This window comes from Myotis nattereri (genome assembly GCF_964212035.1).
Source record: "Myotis nattereri genome assembly, chromosome: 2".
In the NCBI taxonomy this organism is placed as follows: domain Eukaryota; kingdom Metazoa; phylum Chordata; class Mammalia; order Chiroptera; family Vespertilionidae; genus Myotis; species Myotis nattereri.
This window is the reverse complement of record NC_138076.1, coordinates 96,064,581-96,081,322: the sequence shown is the minus strand read 5'-3', so window position 1 is coordinate 96,081,322 and position 16,742 is coordinate 96,064,581. Positions and strand designations below refer to the sequence as shown.

Here is a 16,742-nt window from a genome sequence, read left to right as displayed (position 1 = left end):
GCTTAGGCAGCACACAGGGGTCCCGGCTGGGGGTGAGGCTTAGGCGATGCAATTGCCCAGGGCTGCACATGGGGCCCGGATGGCAGCTCGCACTGTCCTGCCCTGCCTGCAGTATGCAAATTAGCCGCCATCTTTGTTGGCAGTTAATTTGCATATGGTGCTGATTAGCCAATGGGAGGCGTAGCGAAGGTGCGGTCAGTTACCATCTTTGTCTATTATTAGATAGGATAGAGGCCTAGTGCACGGGTGGGGGCTGGCTGGTCTGCCCTGAAGGGGATCCCGGATCAGGGTGGGGGTCCCTTGGGGGTTGAGGCTTACCTGGGCAAGGGGCCTGGGGTGGTTTGCAGGCCGGCCACGCCCCCATCAGGGTGCGGGTCCTCTTGGGGGGCATGGTCAGCCTGGGTGAGGGGCTGAGGGCCATTTTCAGGCTGGCCAGACACCCTTCGGGGTCGGGGTCCCCACTGGGGGATGTTGCTGGCCTGGGTGAGGGGCTGATGGCCGTTTGCAGGCTGGCCACTCCCCCATTGGGGTGAGGGTCTCTGCTGGGGACAGGTCGGGTCTGGGCAAGGGGCTGATGGCCATTTGAAGGCTGGCCATGCCCCCATTGGGGTGAGGATCCCCATGGGGAGGCATGGCCAGCCTGGGCAAGGGGCTGATGGCCGTTTGCAGGCCGGCCATGCCCCCATTGGGGGATCCCCACTGGGGGGTGTGGCTGGCCTGGGTGAGGGGCTTAGGGCCCTTTGGGGGCCGTTTGCAGGCTGGCCAAGCCCCTGACTTTGTCCGGAAGGACGTCTGGAAGGTCTCCAGAAGGTCTCCCGGTTTAATTAGCATATTACGCTTTTATTAGTATGGAATACTAAAATTAGAATCTTTTTGTAAAGGGTCAGGGAAATGGGGAGAAAAACAATATGTACTGGCTGTTATGTCATTGCATAACTCTGATTCTGATGAAAATAAGGAAGGAACTAAATTGATGGTTCAGAGAAAAGATGAGGTACCAGTAGTACTGAAAAGTAGAGAACAGGAGAAGGAGAGGGATGAACAGGAACAGGAGGAGGCTGCTTTACAATTCATTGTTAAGGCTGTCCTCAGGTTTTAGGAACAGAATGAGTCATTGGTTCTAGGTGCTCCACTCCCTCCCTATCCTGGAACCTCAGGTGCTGTAGATGCAGTGAGTAAGCCTGAGAAGGTTGTCCCCTCCCCTTCAAAAAGAGGACACAAAATGTCTTTACAAAATGTTCTTTTGTAAAGGTTTCATAGGCACCTTTACAAAAGAATACAGACTTGAGCAGAGCAAGGACAATGGGCCAGGTACAGAAGGTCACCAGGGCAGAAAGCCCCAGGTGCCTATCAAAGGACAATTGTAGGGTGGGACCTTGCCCCCAGGGTGACTTTTCCTCTCCTAGCATATCCCTGGTAGTGTGGTTTAAACCCCTGACCTTTCCTTCCTAGAGATAACATCTAGGCCTCAGTTGTATTTCAGTTCCAGGCCCAGAAAAGCAACAAAACCAGACCAGTGATCCCAGGGGTGACCTCAGACCAGCTGCATTGAATAATGACCCCTGTCCTGGACCCAACCAATCAATCAGTGAAGACCTAGACTCGGAAAGGATACACCTGGAAAACTGTTGAATATTATATTAAAATCTTCCCCTGGAGCCTTACCTAAGATCCCTGCCTTTACAGAGTGAACAACAACCCTCAGGACTGATGACCTGGCATGAGCTCTCTCTATGGAGAAGGCCAGTGCCTTTTCTCCTGTTCTTCCCCAGGTGGGATCTCTCTGACTTTTGTTCTCCTATACTCCAAGGGCCCCTCTTTTGCCTCTGTAACTGTTTCCTAAGCCCTGCCCAGCTGGCTCCATGGTTCTACCTTTGTGACTTTCTAAATCAGGGGTTCTCAACCTGTGGGTCACAACCCTTTGGGAATCGAATGACCCTTTCACAGGGGTCACCTAAGACCATCGGAAAACACATATAATTACATATTGTTTTTGTGATTAATCACCATGCTTTAATTATGTTCAATTTGTAACAATGAAATTGGGGGTCACCACAACATGAGGAACTGTATTAAAGGGTCGAGGCATTAGGAAGGTTGAGAACCACTGTTCTAAATAAACTTTTGCTTGCATTTGACTATCGACTCTGAATTTTTTCTTGGCCAGAAGTCAAGTACTCTACTGAGGTTGCTGAACCAAGGTCTGGTGTCATTTCACCCTGGCAAACACCATTCTACTTTTGTTCTAGGGCAGTGGTTCTCAACCTTCCTAATGCCGCAACCTTTTAATACAGTTCCTCCTGTTGTGGTGACCCCCAACCATAAAATTATTTTCGTTGCTACTTCATAACTGTAATTTTGCTACTGTAAACAATATGTAATTATATATGTGTTTTCTGATGGTCTTAGGCGACCCCTGTGAAAGGGTTGTTCGACCCCCAAAGGGGTCGCGACCCACAGGTTGAGAACCGCTGTTCTAGAGAGATAAAAATGTATTTTCACATAAAAACCTGTATAAAACTATTCACAGCAGTTTTATTTTTATCACTCCAAACTGGAACCAGAAAAGTCCTTCAGTTAGTCAATGGTTAAACAAATTGTAGTACAGCCATACAATGGTATACTTCTTAGCATTAAAATGAAAGGAACTATTGATACACACAAGATATTGGATGGATTTTAAGGACATAATGCTGAGTGAAATAAACCAACGATAACATAATGTATAATTCCATTTATAGAACACTCTCCAAGTACTAAAATTATAGTGATAGAGAACAGATCAGTGATTGCCAGAGGTTAAAGTGTGGGAAAGGTCTGACTATATATAGATGGTCCCTGATTTACCATAGTTCAACCTAACCATGGTGCAAAAGCAATGCACATTCAGTAGAAATGAACTTCAAATTTTGAATTTTGATCTTTTCTTATGCTAGTGATATTTAGTAGATACTCTCTCATGTGATGCTGTTCAGTGGCAGCTAGCTGCAGCTCCCCATCAGCCATGAGAACACCAGGGTAAGCAACCAATGTTCTACAGCAGCGGTTTTCAACCTGTGGGTTGCAACCCCTTTGGGGGTCGAATGACCCTTTCACAGGGGTCGCCTAAGACCATCAGAAAACACATATATAATTACATACTGTTTTTGTGATTAATCACTATGCTTTAATTATGTTCAATTTGTAACAATGAAAAGACATCCTGCATATCAGATATTTACATTACGATTCATAACAGTAGCAAAATTACAGTTATGAAGTAGCAACGAAAATAATTTTATGGTTGGAGGTCACCACTGAAGGGGCGAGGGCTATGCCCTCCATCTTACCTTGGCCGTGTGCTTGGCAAAGGCTTCTTCTCAGAAGCCCAAGCCTCTGCTACTCTGCTAGCCACACCCAGGACTTCTTTAAACTAACCAATGACAATCAAGGAATGTGCGCGCCATGGATGTGACCACATCCTGTGTGACAAGACCCGACTTGCGCCTGGCCAATTGGCAGGGCCCACAGTCATCTCTCCTCCCCTCACTCCACCCCCCTATTAAAACCCCTTTTTCCCACGGGGCTGGCACTCTCGTCTCGCCGTTTTGTCGGTGGAGGCTGGGAGCCAGACCCGGGTCTATAATAATAAAAGGCTCTTTGCTTTTGCATTGGACACGGCTGGCTCCTTGGTGTGGTCTATTGGGTATCTTGAAATCTGGGCATAACAACCACAAGATGAGGAACTGTATTAAAGGGTCGTGGCATTAGGAAGGTTGAGAACCACTGTTCTAGGGCATTGGGAACAGCACCAGGTGTTAGACCCATGGTGGCTGGAACGGCACTGGTGGGTTCAAACTGAACTAGGTTCAGCAATCTTGGTACTTGAGTTCTGGCTAGGAAAGAATTCAGAGCCAAGACTCAAACTATAAGAGGACATTTATTTACCAAATTACAGCAATAGGAGAAGTAATTTGTAGAATAAATAGGCAGAGGAAATAAGTTATAGAGACAAAGGAAGGGTCCTTGGAGATTGAGAGTGAGGAAGTTAATGGTAACACACTAGGGAGATAGGGAAGGGGAGCGGCAAAGGAAAGCCCGGGCATGCTCCATCCTAAGGGTTTTAAGGGCCTTGATGCTTTTCTGGGCCTGGAGCTGAAACAAAGCTGAGGCCTAAAAATAAAGTTTTGGTCATCTCTAGTTTGACCAAAACTCTGTCTCTATGTCAACAGATCTGAGGCTTTGTTCCCAAGATTTTTTGATGCCAGTCAGAACTTCATTGTCTTGAGTGCTTAATACTTAATGGAGTAGTTGTACAAAGAGTAATATGGGAGTCATGTGAGTCTATTCTCTGTCCCCCTTGTCCCTCCTTTAAGGAGATCTACCATCTATCTGCCTAGAGACATGCTAGGGGAGGAAAGGTCAGGGGAGGGTCTGAACTGAATGACCAGTAATATGAAAGATTAGTGGGTCTACAGTGCATGGTCAATGAGCAATATGCTAGGAGAGGAAAGGTCACCCAGGGGGTAAGGTCCTTGCTTTCTCAGTTCTGTTCATTGCTAGGTACCCAGGGCTTTCTGCCCTGGTGACATTCCATACCTGGCCTGTCATTCCTACTCTTTTCCTGCCTGTCTAACTGCCTACTACAGAGGGAGAGGGGAAAGGAGAGTTGTAATTTAATAAATATGGAGTTTCAGTTTTGCAAGATGAAGTGTTCTGGACATTGACTGCACAACCATGTGTATGTTCTTAACAATGCTGAAATTACAATTGATTAAGATGATCAATTTTTATATTGAAAGGAATTTTAGAGACAGGAAAGGCAGTTTTAGGGAAGGGGGGAATCCATGGCAGAGGAAGACATACATAACAGGCAGAGATGGCTCCAAGCCACCAGATTTCTTATCTTACATTCATGGAGGAATGTTACAAGATAAAGGGAAGAAGAAGAGGGGGTCACCAGGTGAGCTTTAAAACTGATACCATGCAGGAAAGTAGCCAATTAGGAGAGCACAGGGGTCATAAATTAAGGAAGGGTCAAATTAGAAAGTATCATGTGCACACCAAGAAGCTACCAGCATATATAAACTAGTAGACAAAGACACTCAGAGGATTGATTTTTCTCATTTTAGAGAGAGAGGGCAAGTTTTTCCCATTTGGGGAACTCTCCCCAGGGGGAGTTTGTATACGCTTGTAATAAACTTATACACAGTTGCTTAAAAAAATATTTTGAGTCTGCGAATTTTATTCCTTAAACTTCATAGGACAAGAACCCACAATGAGAGTCCAAACTTGCCAAATTCCATGTCTCGATAGTATGTGTATTTTAGTACAATTTAAAATGTTTTAGAAGATATCTCAACTATTTCTTATCTCTTTATATATCTCTGCCTTTTCCTCCTAGCTAAAATATAAATCCCTTGGTGGCAGAAAACATGTCTTACATCTATAGCATCTTTCAGAACCAAAAGCCAGGGCCCAGGATCTAAGCAGTACAGATGTACCAGTACTTAAAGGAACCCTACAAGTGAGAATCTGGAATATGGGGTTTTCTTACTTATTCTTCTTAATATTCCCCAGCATCTATAACAGTGCCCTATAAAGAGTAAGTGATCAATAAATGTTAATTTACGGTGATGATAAGATCCCAAAGGATTCTTTACCCTTTCTTTCTCCTAGTGGTAGCCAAAGGGACACAGTGGGCTGAGTAGCCTTTCTCCTGAGTCCAGAAATGTGTCTGCCACATCCCATCCCACAGAAGTTATTTAGACTTTGACTAGAAACCAGTTCTGTGTTCCATGAAAGGAATCCATAAATATGTCTGAACACCTTGAGGTGCACAAGGGGACTTAACATTCATTGAGTGCCAGGGATTTTGCATTTGTCATTTCATGTACCTCATAGCAAACCTCATGATTACATGAGGCTTGCAATTGAGTACATGGAAGCTCACAGAGATTAAGTAACTTTCCCACCAAAACACAGTGGTGAATGGCAGAGTTGGAAACCATGCTTTCCCATAGATCTGCAGTGATTAGTGGAACCACTCCTACTGACATGGTAGGTGAGTCTGGAGGCAGCCAAACCAGGAAATAGGGCCTCAATTAAGGCCCTCCAGCAGCCTGTTAGGTGTCCTGGTGGAGTAGGTCGCACCCCTAATCTGGGGTTCATCTGAGTACCAGTTCCACTAGGAAGGGAAGATGATTCTCATGAGTCATCAGCATGCTGAGAGATTCTTGGAAGTAACAGAAAAACAATCCATTTCTTGTTGGCTAAGGAAAGGTGGCCTGGAGACACCTAGGAGCTCTCAGTTATACTTAGCAACCAATCTGTTTGGTGATTCAGTGCTTTCTGGAATAGTAGTTGATTTATACACATACTGATCTTCTGGACTTTGGCTATTTATGTATGCCAGACCTACATTCCATTCCCCCCAAGCCCTATCATCACACGTGAACAGTTTGGTGAATTTATTTTCAACCACCAGAGGGCGCAGTGGTACCATTAAAACTGCTGCTGATGACTTGGTTTGAGGGAAAGACCCACATTTGTTTTGTCAGGATTAAGAGGGTCGGGGAAGGGGTGGTTTTATAACAGATTGTTCTAAAATAAGCTCAAATGGGATTGTTCAAAACAGAAGGCTGTCTCAATCCCCTTATTTTGAAATGAGAAAAATAAGGCCAGAGAGCTTGAGGACTTCAGTTGCTCAAGGGATGCAGGTGGTGGTGGCCATATGTATCACTCCAGGTTTCTCCAGAGAATCTGACAATGACCCAGCCAGGCAGGGCAGGAACCACTCACAACACAGAAAGGACAAAAGAGGACTCTGGGCACAGGAGCCCCACTGTGCTATCAGGATTGCAGAAGAAAAGTCAGTATTGCTTCTAGGCTTGAGGAACTTGTGATGTAATAGGAAAAAATAGTAAGTACACAACACAGGGAGAGAAGGTAAGGGAAACACATGGAACCCAGAAGTGCTTAACTAATTGAAGCTGGCCTGTGCAATGGACAAAAGAGTGCCCGAGGGTGAGCTGAGTGTGAAGATATCAGTGCCTACAGAGATCACTCAGAGGGCTTCATGAAGTTCATCTGGCTGCGTTTGTTTACATGGATAGCTCCCTGGCCTCCACTAATAGTTGACGTAGTACGGTTCTTCTCTCCTGAGCCTGATAAAAGATCCCATTTAAGTGATTACAAAAACTGGGTAGGATCATGAAAGATGATTGATTCGAGTGGCCCTCTGAGACAGAGCCATGAAAGAGTAGTTAAGTAATCTGTATTCCAAGCTGTAAATTCAATCCTTGGGTTCAAGTACTGAGTTCTGTGTTTCCTTGGCAGAAAAATAGCCTGCTTCAACTTGGAGCTCCTCAGGGCAGTGCTGTATGCTGAGAAGCTCCGGACACCATCAAAGGCTAAATGCTAGAGCCTATTCAAGCCAGCCCACCAAGAGACATCACCTTAGTACTAATTATCTGGGCCAGTCTAACATTCACACATTTGCATTTTTAATTTAAATTTTTGCTCTATTTAATCATGATAGTTCTAACAGCTGTCTGTGTAATTTTATATTTTCTTATATAATAAATTTGTGTACCTTTCCAGAGCAATGCAGTAAATAAATAGGACAAAGAACTTAAGAGACTGAAGCTACTGAAAATGTGTAAGAAAAATTTCCTGGTTATCAAAGCAATCCTTGGTCTCAGAATCTATGATCAGTGTAGAAATTATAACCATGGTTCACCTCATGAAGAAGCAAGTGATTTGCTTCTTCTTCTTCTTCTTTTTTTTTTTTAGAAAATTTAACTGCAAACATGTAGCAAAATATATTGCTATTGGTTCTAAGGAAATGGAGAATAAGAATGGGCCCAGTTACCCACATGACAGAAAAGGGACCAAAACCATGTACATTGCATTCTGATGGGGATTAGCCCACACCTATATCAAAAGGTGTTTTCTTGGCAGTAATTGTGGGCACTTGTACAGCACTCACAGCTCTCATTGCCAGTCTGTCAGGTGGTGCTCACAGTCCCCTGGGGAGGATGCAATTACTGAGCCAACTGAGGACACTCTAAGTCACACCTAAGAAACACAGTTAGTAAGCAGGGAGAGGGGCTGAAATCATTTTTCCGAAGTCATGAGAAACCTGACACTACCAGATTACTGGTTGTCTGATCTTGGGCAAGTTACCTAACCTTTCAGTGACTCAGTTTCTCCATTTGTGAAAGAGAAAGAATTAAACAGTCCTTATTTCATCAGGCCGCTGGGAAGGTGAAATGAATTATTATCTGTAACTTAATTTTAGAGAAGAGTAAAATACTCAAACATTGTTTTGTTTCCAATTCAGGATCACATTTGTCCCTGGGGAGTTCCCTAGGACTCCACCCACTTTAGGCAGTGGAAGAAACAGGCACAGTAAGAGGTTGGGACCACAGGAATTAAAGACTAGAGCCAGGACCAGAACCAAGCCTCCTAGTGTTAAAGGAGTCCAGGTCCCGCAGAGATCTGAAGAGCCAGCAGGCACCCCAGCTAAGGCTCTTCCTCCTCCCACAGCCGCCCTCATGATGGAAGAACTGAATCCCTGCACCAAGATCAGCCCAGCACTGGGTGCAGAGCGGCACTTGGTGGGTGCTGTCACAGGCATTGTCCTCCAGTTATTCCTCATTGTGGTGCTGCTGGGCCTATTTGCCTGGCGCCAAAGCCAGCAGTAAGAGAAGGGCCGCAACCTGGCTCCCCGCATCTCTTACACACCTACAAGCTTCCAGGAAGCAGCTACATAAAAATGAAGTTGCCTATGCACAGGAGGTTCCGTACATCATGTGCCATCCTTGTCTACATCCTGTCTTGAAAACACACCTTTCTTTTGTTGTTTTTTAAGGCATCCAAGGTGAACTGCCTTTCCCAGGACTACCATCCTCTGTCATGTAGGAAATCAAATTTTTGCGTCAACTCCAGGAACAGCCATATTCCTGATCATTATGACCTCATCCCAGAAAGACAGAGCCCTGCCAATGAGCCCTCCCAAGACAAGCAGTCTTAAGAGGGATAAGCTTCTCTCTTGCAATGTGCTGTGCTCTCTCTCTCTCTCTCTCTCTCTCTCTCTCTCTCTCTCTCTCCCTCTCTCTCTCTCTCTTAAAGAGATGCAGTCTATTTCTTCTAGAGACATAAAACAAAGACAATTTAGCTGAACAATAAAAGACAGTTAAGCTTTATCATTCATAGAAATCTTGCCTTTCTTGAAGATGGTTTTCATTTATAATAGACAGCACATAATAAGCTTAATAAAAAACTAATGTAAATGGGAACAAATGGTCAAAAGGAAAAAAATCAGTAAATACAATGTTGCTAGCATGTAATATAGTTTTAATATTTGAGTATAAAACATGGCTCTGAGCTTCCCAGAGGCCAATGCAAAAGTAGGAACAAGAGAAACGTGTAATATCCTTAGGAGACAGAAAAAAGGATGTGCATTAAAAATTTTTTTCCCTAGAAACCAAATCTAAAAATAATTGCTATATAGAAAGATTAATATGAATGGCTTCAAGTGAAGAAATGATAGACAATATCCTCGATGTGAGCTCTTGCACAAATTGAAGGAGATAAGAATTGACATTAAAATTCAACTCAGTAAAGTTAAATCTAGCTAACATGGACAAACTTCTGAAGAAAAACTTAGAATTCCTGCAAATGGAGGCATGGAATGAAAGATGTCTGTTCATTGACATCTCTATGCCTTGGGCCAGGTGTAGATGTTGAAGACAGCTTGTTGCCATATACTAGTACACTCAAATGGAATTGTTCAAAACAGGAGTCTGCAAAAATTCAGCACCTCTGCTTTGAAATTATGAATGATTTTTTTCCGCCATGAAACAGCCTCTTGGCAGGCATCTCAAGCACAGACACCAGGCTATTTAAGTGCATCCTTTGACGGTCTCGGTGCACAAACAGAGGATGTCTAGCTGTGCATGTAACGCAGGTTTGTTTTATAATTTAATTTCTGGATTGAATTTTAAGCACATGTTCTAATACTCCCGTTTGAAAGGTAAAAAGTAATGAAAAATAATGTGGCTTTAAAATTAAATGAACACTTGAAAAATATCAGCTTTGTTTGGCTTCAGATTTTGTTTTTTCCTCATACTCTGTTTCTCTTCCTGGCATAAAATATTCCATTGAAAATTCAGCATGCCTACCGCCTCCTTATTAAAAAAAAAAAAATCTGTTGGAAGTCTCCACTAACTGAAAGAAGTTCTTCACAGTTTGGTTTTATTTTTAAATGACAGCCATTTACTTATTTTTAAGCAATTATAATAAATTAATCAACATCTTTGTATCAGTTTCTAACCTGCCTAATACTGTGTTGTGTACAAAAAGAAAAAGAGAGTATGTTTCTTCTATTCTCATGAATATCACACTCTTGTTGGAGGAGAAACTAAAACACACATTACAGTTAAAGGACTGGTAAGTAATAATGTGTCAAAATTCCAAGTGAAAATTCAAAGAAGGAGGAACCATCATGAAAAGGAGTGATAAGGGAAGAATTCATTTAAATAGGTTTTTACCTATCACATCATTCTTCATGCCTAAGAGAATAAGAAATATCTAAGTAGCTTACCATGCTCAGCTCTTCTCCATCTGACAAATATTTATCCAGATTCAAGTTGACTCTCCATCTTTCACTGTGGCTCCTTATTTCCTGTTAGATCTTTCGTTAAAAAAAATATTTGTTTAAAACATTGAAGGTTCAATGAAGAGAAAGAAAATCTTGCACATGAACAAGACACTGGGAACTGCACAGAACCTATGTCAACTCACAAGCTCCTCATCTCAGGCATGGATTCCTGAGCACATTCTGGCATTCTTGCTTTTAATCTTCACTTGGCGGCCTTCACTCAGACATCATCTTTTGTGCAGAGAACCAGATATGTTTCTCATCAACATTAATCCTGTTCTCAGCCAGGTATGCAGCCACAGAGCACACAGCAACAGGATGAGATGAGCACCCCAGAATGTGAATCTGCGCAGAGGAATTCTGGCCCAGGCTTCTTACATGTACAGCTGGGACACTGGCCATGCCACAGGTGTACAACCTATTTATACATGAGGTTGTCTTTTAGTGTGTGTCTAAGTGCACAAGTACATACAAACTTTAACCCATATGTACACACTACTCACATACGCAACACATACATGCTACACACTGTCAAGCTGGATAGCTCTGAAAGGACAAGTATAGTCATTTTGATTATGATCTTGTTGGAATGTTTGACTCATCAAAAATGTAACAACCAATTGAGGAAAGAATTACTACTTTTTTCCTAGTGTAGATTATTTCTATTTTCTCAAATTTTTATGATCATTGTCAAGGAAAAGAGTAAATTCTGAAGTTACCAAAAACAATATGTTGATGGCAGTGTGGCTACCAACTTTATTAGCTTCCCTATTCCATTGAGACCCCTTGACAATTCCAGGGGACAAAGTCCAAGCAGCGGCAATGAAGGTTTAATGTAATAGGCCTTAAGTTCAATAGACAGATCTGCTAGAGTCCCTAATATCAGCCCCTACCAGGAATTATAATGTACTTTCCTTTGTATATTTTACATATTTCAAAGACTGACAATGACTGGCCTTCATTTGTTTGACAAGCACTTATTAAATGCCAACTGTGGTCTTGTTCTAGGCCATGTGGCTAGGCTGATTAGCATATGGTCACTGCCTTTTGGGTGGTCACTGCTTTATAGGGAACTCTAGAAGCAGGAAGGAAGGAGGGAAGGTCTCAGGACTGAATCAGTCTTTAAAGGTAAATTGGTCAACAGAGTTGGAGGAAAAGAGGGAAAGAGGGCTTGGAAGATGGACCTTTCAGAAAAAAGCAAATCACTTGATCCAAGGCATGGGCACAGAAAAAGCCAGAGGCTTTGAAGAATTGTAAAACATTTTGTGTGGCTGAGAGTAGGGAGCATGAGGGGCCTTTTGAGGAACACAGCTGGAGAGGTAATGAGGGGCCAGAGCTTGTGCCACACAAAGGACTCTTATGTCACTCAAAAGAATTTGGATTTTTTCCCTTTAGGCATAAAGAATCCATTGAAAGGTTTTAAATAGGCAGCAATGTAATCATATTTACCCTTTGGAAATAAGGCCTGATTAGTTAATGAGCTCCTATTTCTTGTATATTCACCATCGTTCTATTGTTCAGTCTTTAGACTCTATTATTGATTAAAATAATAAAATGATGGGGCTTAAGAGGTGTGCCACTTCACCTTCCAAAGTCTCAGATTACTTTGCTTTTAAAATAGTTATTGTATTTCCTGCTTGACCTTTCTAGTCTGGTGTAAGATTAAAAGCAAGATAAAGGCTTAGAAACTAGCTTTTGGTACCATTGTCATTGATATGCCTGTTGGACTCCATCAGTTAGCCAGTAGCAAGCAGATTATAAGACGCATCAATATTTACAATTGGACCAATCATGGACAAAAATCACAAAATATTAGGCTTAGCACAAACTTTATAAACCATTGAAACTTTCATTTAATTTTCTTTTATCTGTGTCCCAACCTAGGGATTCTGATTTCATTCATTAGAAATGTAGCCTGGGATTGGGATTTTTAAAAGCTCGTCAGGTAATTTAAGTATGCAGTTAGGTATGAAAACCACCATTCTAGTGTTAGGTGGCTTTGGAGGTGGGTTACTTGAAATTGCCCAGTAATACATAATTCACATTCTAGATAGACTGTACTAAAACATACAGAAAAAAATGAATAAACAAATCCACAAAATAAATAATCCTAGATTTTTCCAATTGATTCAGGAATTCTAAACACTTTTATTGAGTGAATAAAATCAAGATTCACAGAAAGATTAATTAAAATCCAATTTTATAAAACAAGTAATGACCAAACACTCTATAAGTGTGTATTCATGTACACATTTGTATTAAACCTAAGCATAATCATCGACAAATCAACAAATGACAAGTGCTGGTGAGGATGTGGAGGAAAGGGAACGCTAGTACACTGCTGGTGGGAATGCAGACTGGTGCAGCCATTATGGAAAACAGTATGGAATTTCCTCAAAAAATTAAATATGGAACTTCCATTTGACCCAGTGATCGCATTTCTAGAAATATATCCTAAGAAACCCCAAAACATCAATCGGAAAGAATGTGTGCACCCCTATGTTCATAGCAGCACAATTTACATTAGCTAAGATCTAGAAACAGCCCAAGTGCCCATCAGTAGATGAGTGGATAAAAAAGCTGTGGTACATTTATACCATGGAATTTTACACAGCAGTAAAAAAAGAAGAATCTCTTACTCTTTGAGACAGCATGGAGGCACCTGGAGAGTATTATGCTAAGTGAAATATGCCAATCAGAGCAAGGCAAGTATAACATGATCTCACTCACATGTGGAATCTAATTAACAAAATAAACTGATGTCCAGAGTGAATCCAGAGACATGGAAGCATGGAGCAGAGTGTGGAATCTCAGAGGGAAGGTAGGAGGAGGGGGGGAACATAAAGATAATCTACCAAAGACCATGTATGCATATATGTGTAACCTGTCAGCACAGGCAATGGGGTGGTGAAGGCCTGGGGTGAGGGCAGGCTGGAGGGGGTCAATGGGGGAGAAGAGGGGACATATGTAATACTTTCAACAATATGATAAATAAATAAATAAATAAATAAATAAATAAATAAATAAATAAATGTAAGCATAAGCAATCAGTGGAAAAAAATAATGTTCAATTTCATTAGTCTTTTCTTTAGAGTCTATAAATGTATTGAGTGAAAACAAAATCAATGTCAAACATATTAAATTTGGTTTAGTTCTAATTTGGCTGCTGCCCATTCACAGCAGAGAAAACTGAGGTGCAGAGAAGACACAGTGATGCTGGTAACGGGGCACTGAACAAAACAATCTTCCATTTATAATCAAAGCATCGTCCCGCAGTGCGAGTCGGTTAGCAAACACAGGTGGGTGTGGCTTTTAATGAGCAGGGATAAAACCAAAGCAAGCAAGAACTTCAAGAGAAGAGAGTCCAGAGCATGAGAGAACAAGTTGAGCAGGGGCTAGTTGGAGAATAGTGCTTTGGTGCAGATCTACTGGTTCACTTGGGGAAAACAGTGACCACGTGATAGCCTTCTGGTTGTGAGATCCACTCTTGAGGGTGCTTTTTACAGTAGATTTGATCTTCTGCAAAGAAATGAAGAATGATTGAATCTGTCTATGTGACAGCTGTCAGTCACCCCTCTCTCAGGCCCCTCCCCACCTCCTCCAGAGCATGTGGAAGGCCAACATTGCCACAATTAAAAATAATATTAAAAGTGGGTTTCATAAAAGAAACTATACTAGTTTACTTAAGAAAATGTAAGTCTGTTATAAATACTTTATTACATAGTACTCCTTCCAGCATCCTGATGCCCTTCTGTTACAGGTTTGTGCTACCGTCGGTTCATACATAACACTCAGGATGGTGGTGACAGTCCCACAGCTTCACAAACACATTTGTCACATGTGGGCATCTTCTTGGCATTTCCAATCCATGTAGCCACTTTGGTGATGGGAGCCTCAACACTTCTGAGTCCCAAGGGCTTGTTGGAATCCCCTTTCTCCTCAGACTCCAGGATTTCTTGCAAAACCAAGAATGAAGTGGACTGTTTCAGGGGCTCATTGATCTCCTGTTTTCTCCAGAAGCATCTCGTACACTTCAGATTCTTTGTTGATGACAAGTCCACTTGGAGACTGAGAATGCTCTAAGGCTCTGCCATTTGTCTCTGGTCCACTGGCTGTCTTTGACTCCAAGGTGCTGTTGAAGCTGGAGAAGAGGCCAGATGGGTTGTTGTAATGGTTTGTGATCACCCTGTGGCAGAGCTAGAAGCAGGTGATGCACGAAGGGCATGGCACTCTGGTTGTGGGTGCTTCCTATGTGCAGGATCTCTTGTGTTTCAGAGGCTAAATTCATCTTGTATGGAAGACATTTCCCTTCGTCTGTCACTAGAGGGGAGCTGGGTGGAATAAACTCATACAACAAAGAAAGCAAGGAGGGGGAATAACAGTAGAGGAGAAATTCCAACAAATTTCCAAAGGACAGAAAGCAGATAGGAAGGGCAGCAAAGGGAGCTGGAGCCCAGAATGTAATTGTGGACACTGGAGATGGACCTCATCTCCCCTAGGGAGGTCTGTAGAGTCTCAGGTCTCAGGCTACCAGTTTACTTAGGAAGATGTAAATGTCATAAGTACTTCATTACATAGTACTCCTTCCAGCATCATGAAGTCAGGATTGACTTCAGCCCAGGTCACGCTAGGGTTCCTCAAATGATCTGTGGTGGAAGAACAGTCCCTTTCAAAAAAAATTTTTTTAATCTATTACAGACTATTACTTATAAATACAATAGAAATGAATTACTAGAAAAATAAAATTGCAAAGGCAAAGACATATAAAGTACAAGCCAAAATGTTTTATTAGATCCAGGAGACTCAAGATTGCATTTTAATCAATATAACTGGAACCAAATTAAAATAGGAAAAAAAGAAGTAGAAAAATGGTGCACATTTGTTGAAGGTGTGCATATAGAAAATTAAAATAAAGGATTATTATTAACATTAACTAGAGGCCCAGTGCATGAAATACGTGTACTGGTAGGGTCCCTAGTCCTGGCCAGTAATCATGGCCGATCTGTGGGGCGACGGGTGGGGTGATTGGGAGGCCCCCACTGGCACCCACCTTGGCTGGCCTGGTGCTGCCTGCTCACTGCCCCCCCCCCCACCACCACCACTGGTGGGGGCCTGCGGGCTGGGGGTAGCTCCTGTGTTGAGCGTCTGTCCCCTGGTGGTCCGTGCACATTATAGTGACCCGTTGTTCCACCATTCAGTAAATTTGCATATTAAGATTTTATTATATAGGATAAGTTTCTGTCATTCTGCAATTGTAACTAGAGGTTATGAAGGAAATAGTGACTGCCTCCATGCAAAAAACCTGTAAGCTTTGGACAAACATCATGTATAAAAACATTGAAAGTTCTTATTGTAAAAAAATGAGCCTGATTTTTGCTTTTTAATTTATTTAATCCATATTGGATTATTGATAGTGCTATTCATGGAGGTAATATATACCTCAACTCTTGCCATGTATCTTTAATTTTTGAGATATAATTTACATACTGCAAAATGTGCCATTTTAAAGTGTACAACTTAGTGGTTTTTAGTGTATCCACAGAGTTGTGCAACCATAAGCACTAGTTCCAGAACATTTTCATCTGTCCAAATGGAAACCTCATACTCACTAGCAGTCATTCCCTAATCTCTCTTCCCCCAGCCTCTGGTAACTACTGATCTATTTCCTGTCTTTACAAATTTGTCTATTACCGGCATTTCAATAAATGGGCTAATACATTATGGGCCTTTTTTGGTCTGGATTCTTTCACTTAGCATAATGTATTAAAAGTTAATTCATGTTGTAACATGTATCAGTACTTCATTCCATTTATGGCTGAATAATATCCCATTATGTGGATATGCCACATTTGTTTGGTTGTTCATCTGTTGATGGACAATTGAGTTGTTTCCACTTATTGACTGCTATGAACAATCCTATCTAATAAAAGAGAAACATGGTAATTAGTGTACTACCGCTACCCTTCCCATTGGCTAATCAGGGCGATACGCAAATTAACTGCCAGCCAAGATGGCGGCCGGCAGCCAGGCAGCTTGAAACTAACATGAGGCTTGCTTGATTCAGTGACGGAGGAAACCAACATTCCCCACCTGCCTT

At 42.1% G+C, this 16,742-nt stretch overlaps 1 pseudogene across 1 annotated transcript; it reads right to left on the bottom strand.

Moving 5' to 3' along the window:
* Positions 1-14,436: 14,436 nt before the first annotated feature.
* On the bottom strand, positions 14,437-16,342 carry LOC308513788 (PDZ and LIM domain protein 1-like; annotated as a pseudogene). The gene is made up of 2 exons: positions 16,337-16,342; positions 14,437-14,990 (listed from the first exon to the last, which is right to left on the bottom strand). The product of its transcript is annotated as a PDZ and LIM domain protein 1-like (transcript).
* Positions 16,343-16,742: the final 400 nt, after the last annotated feature.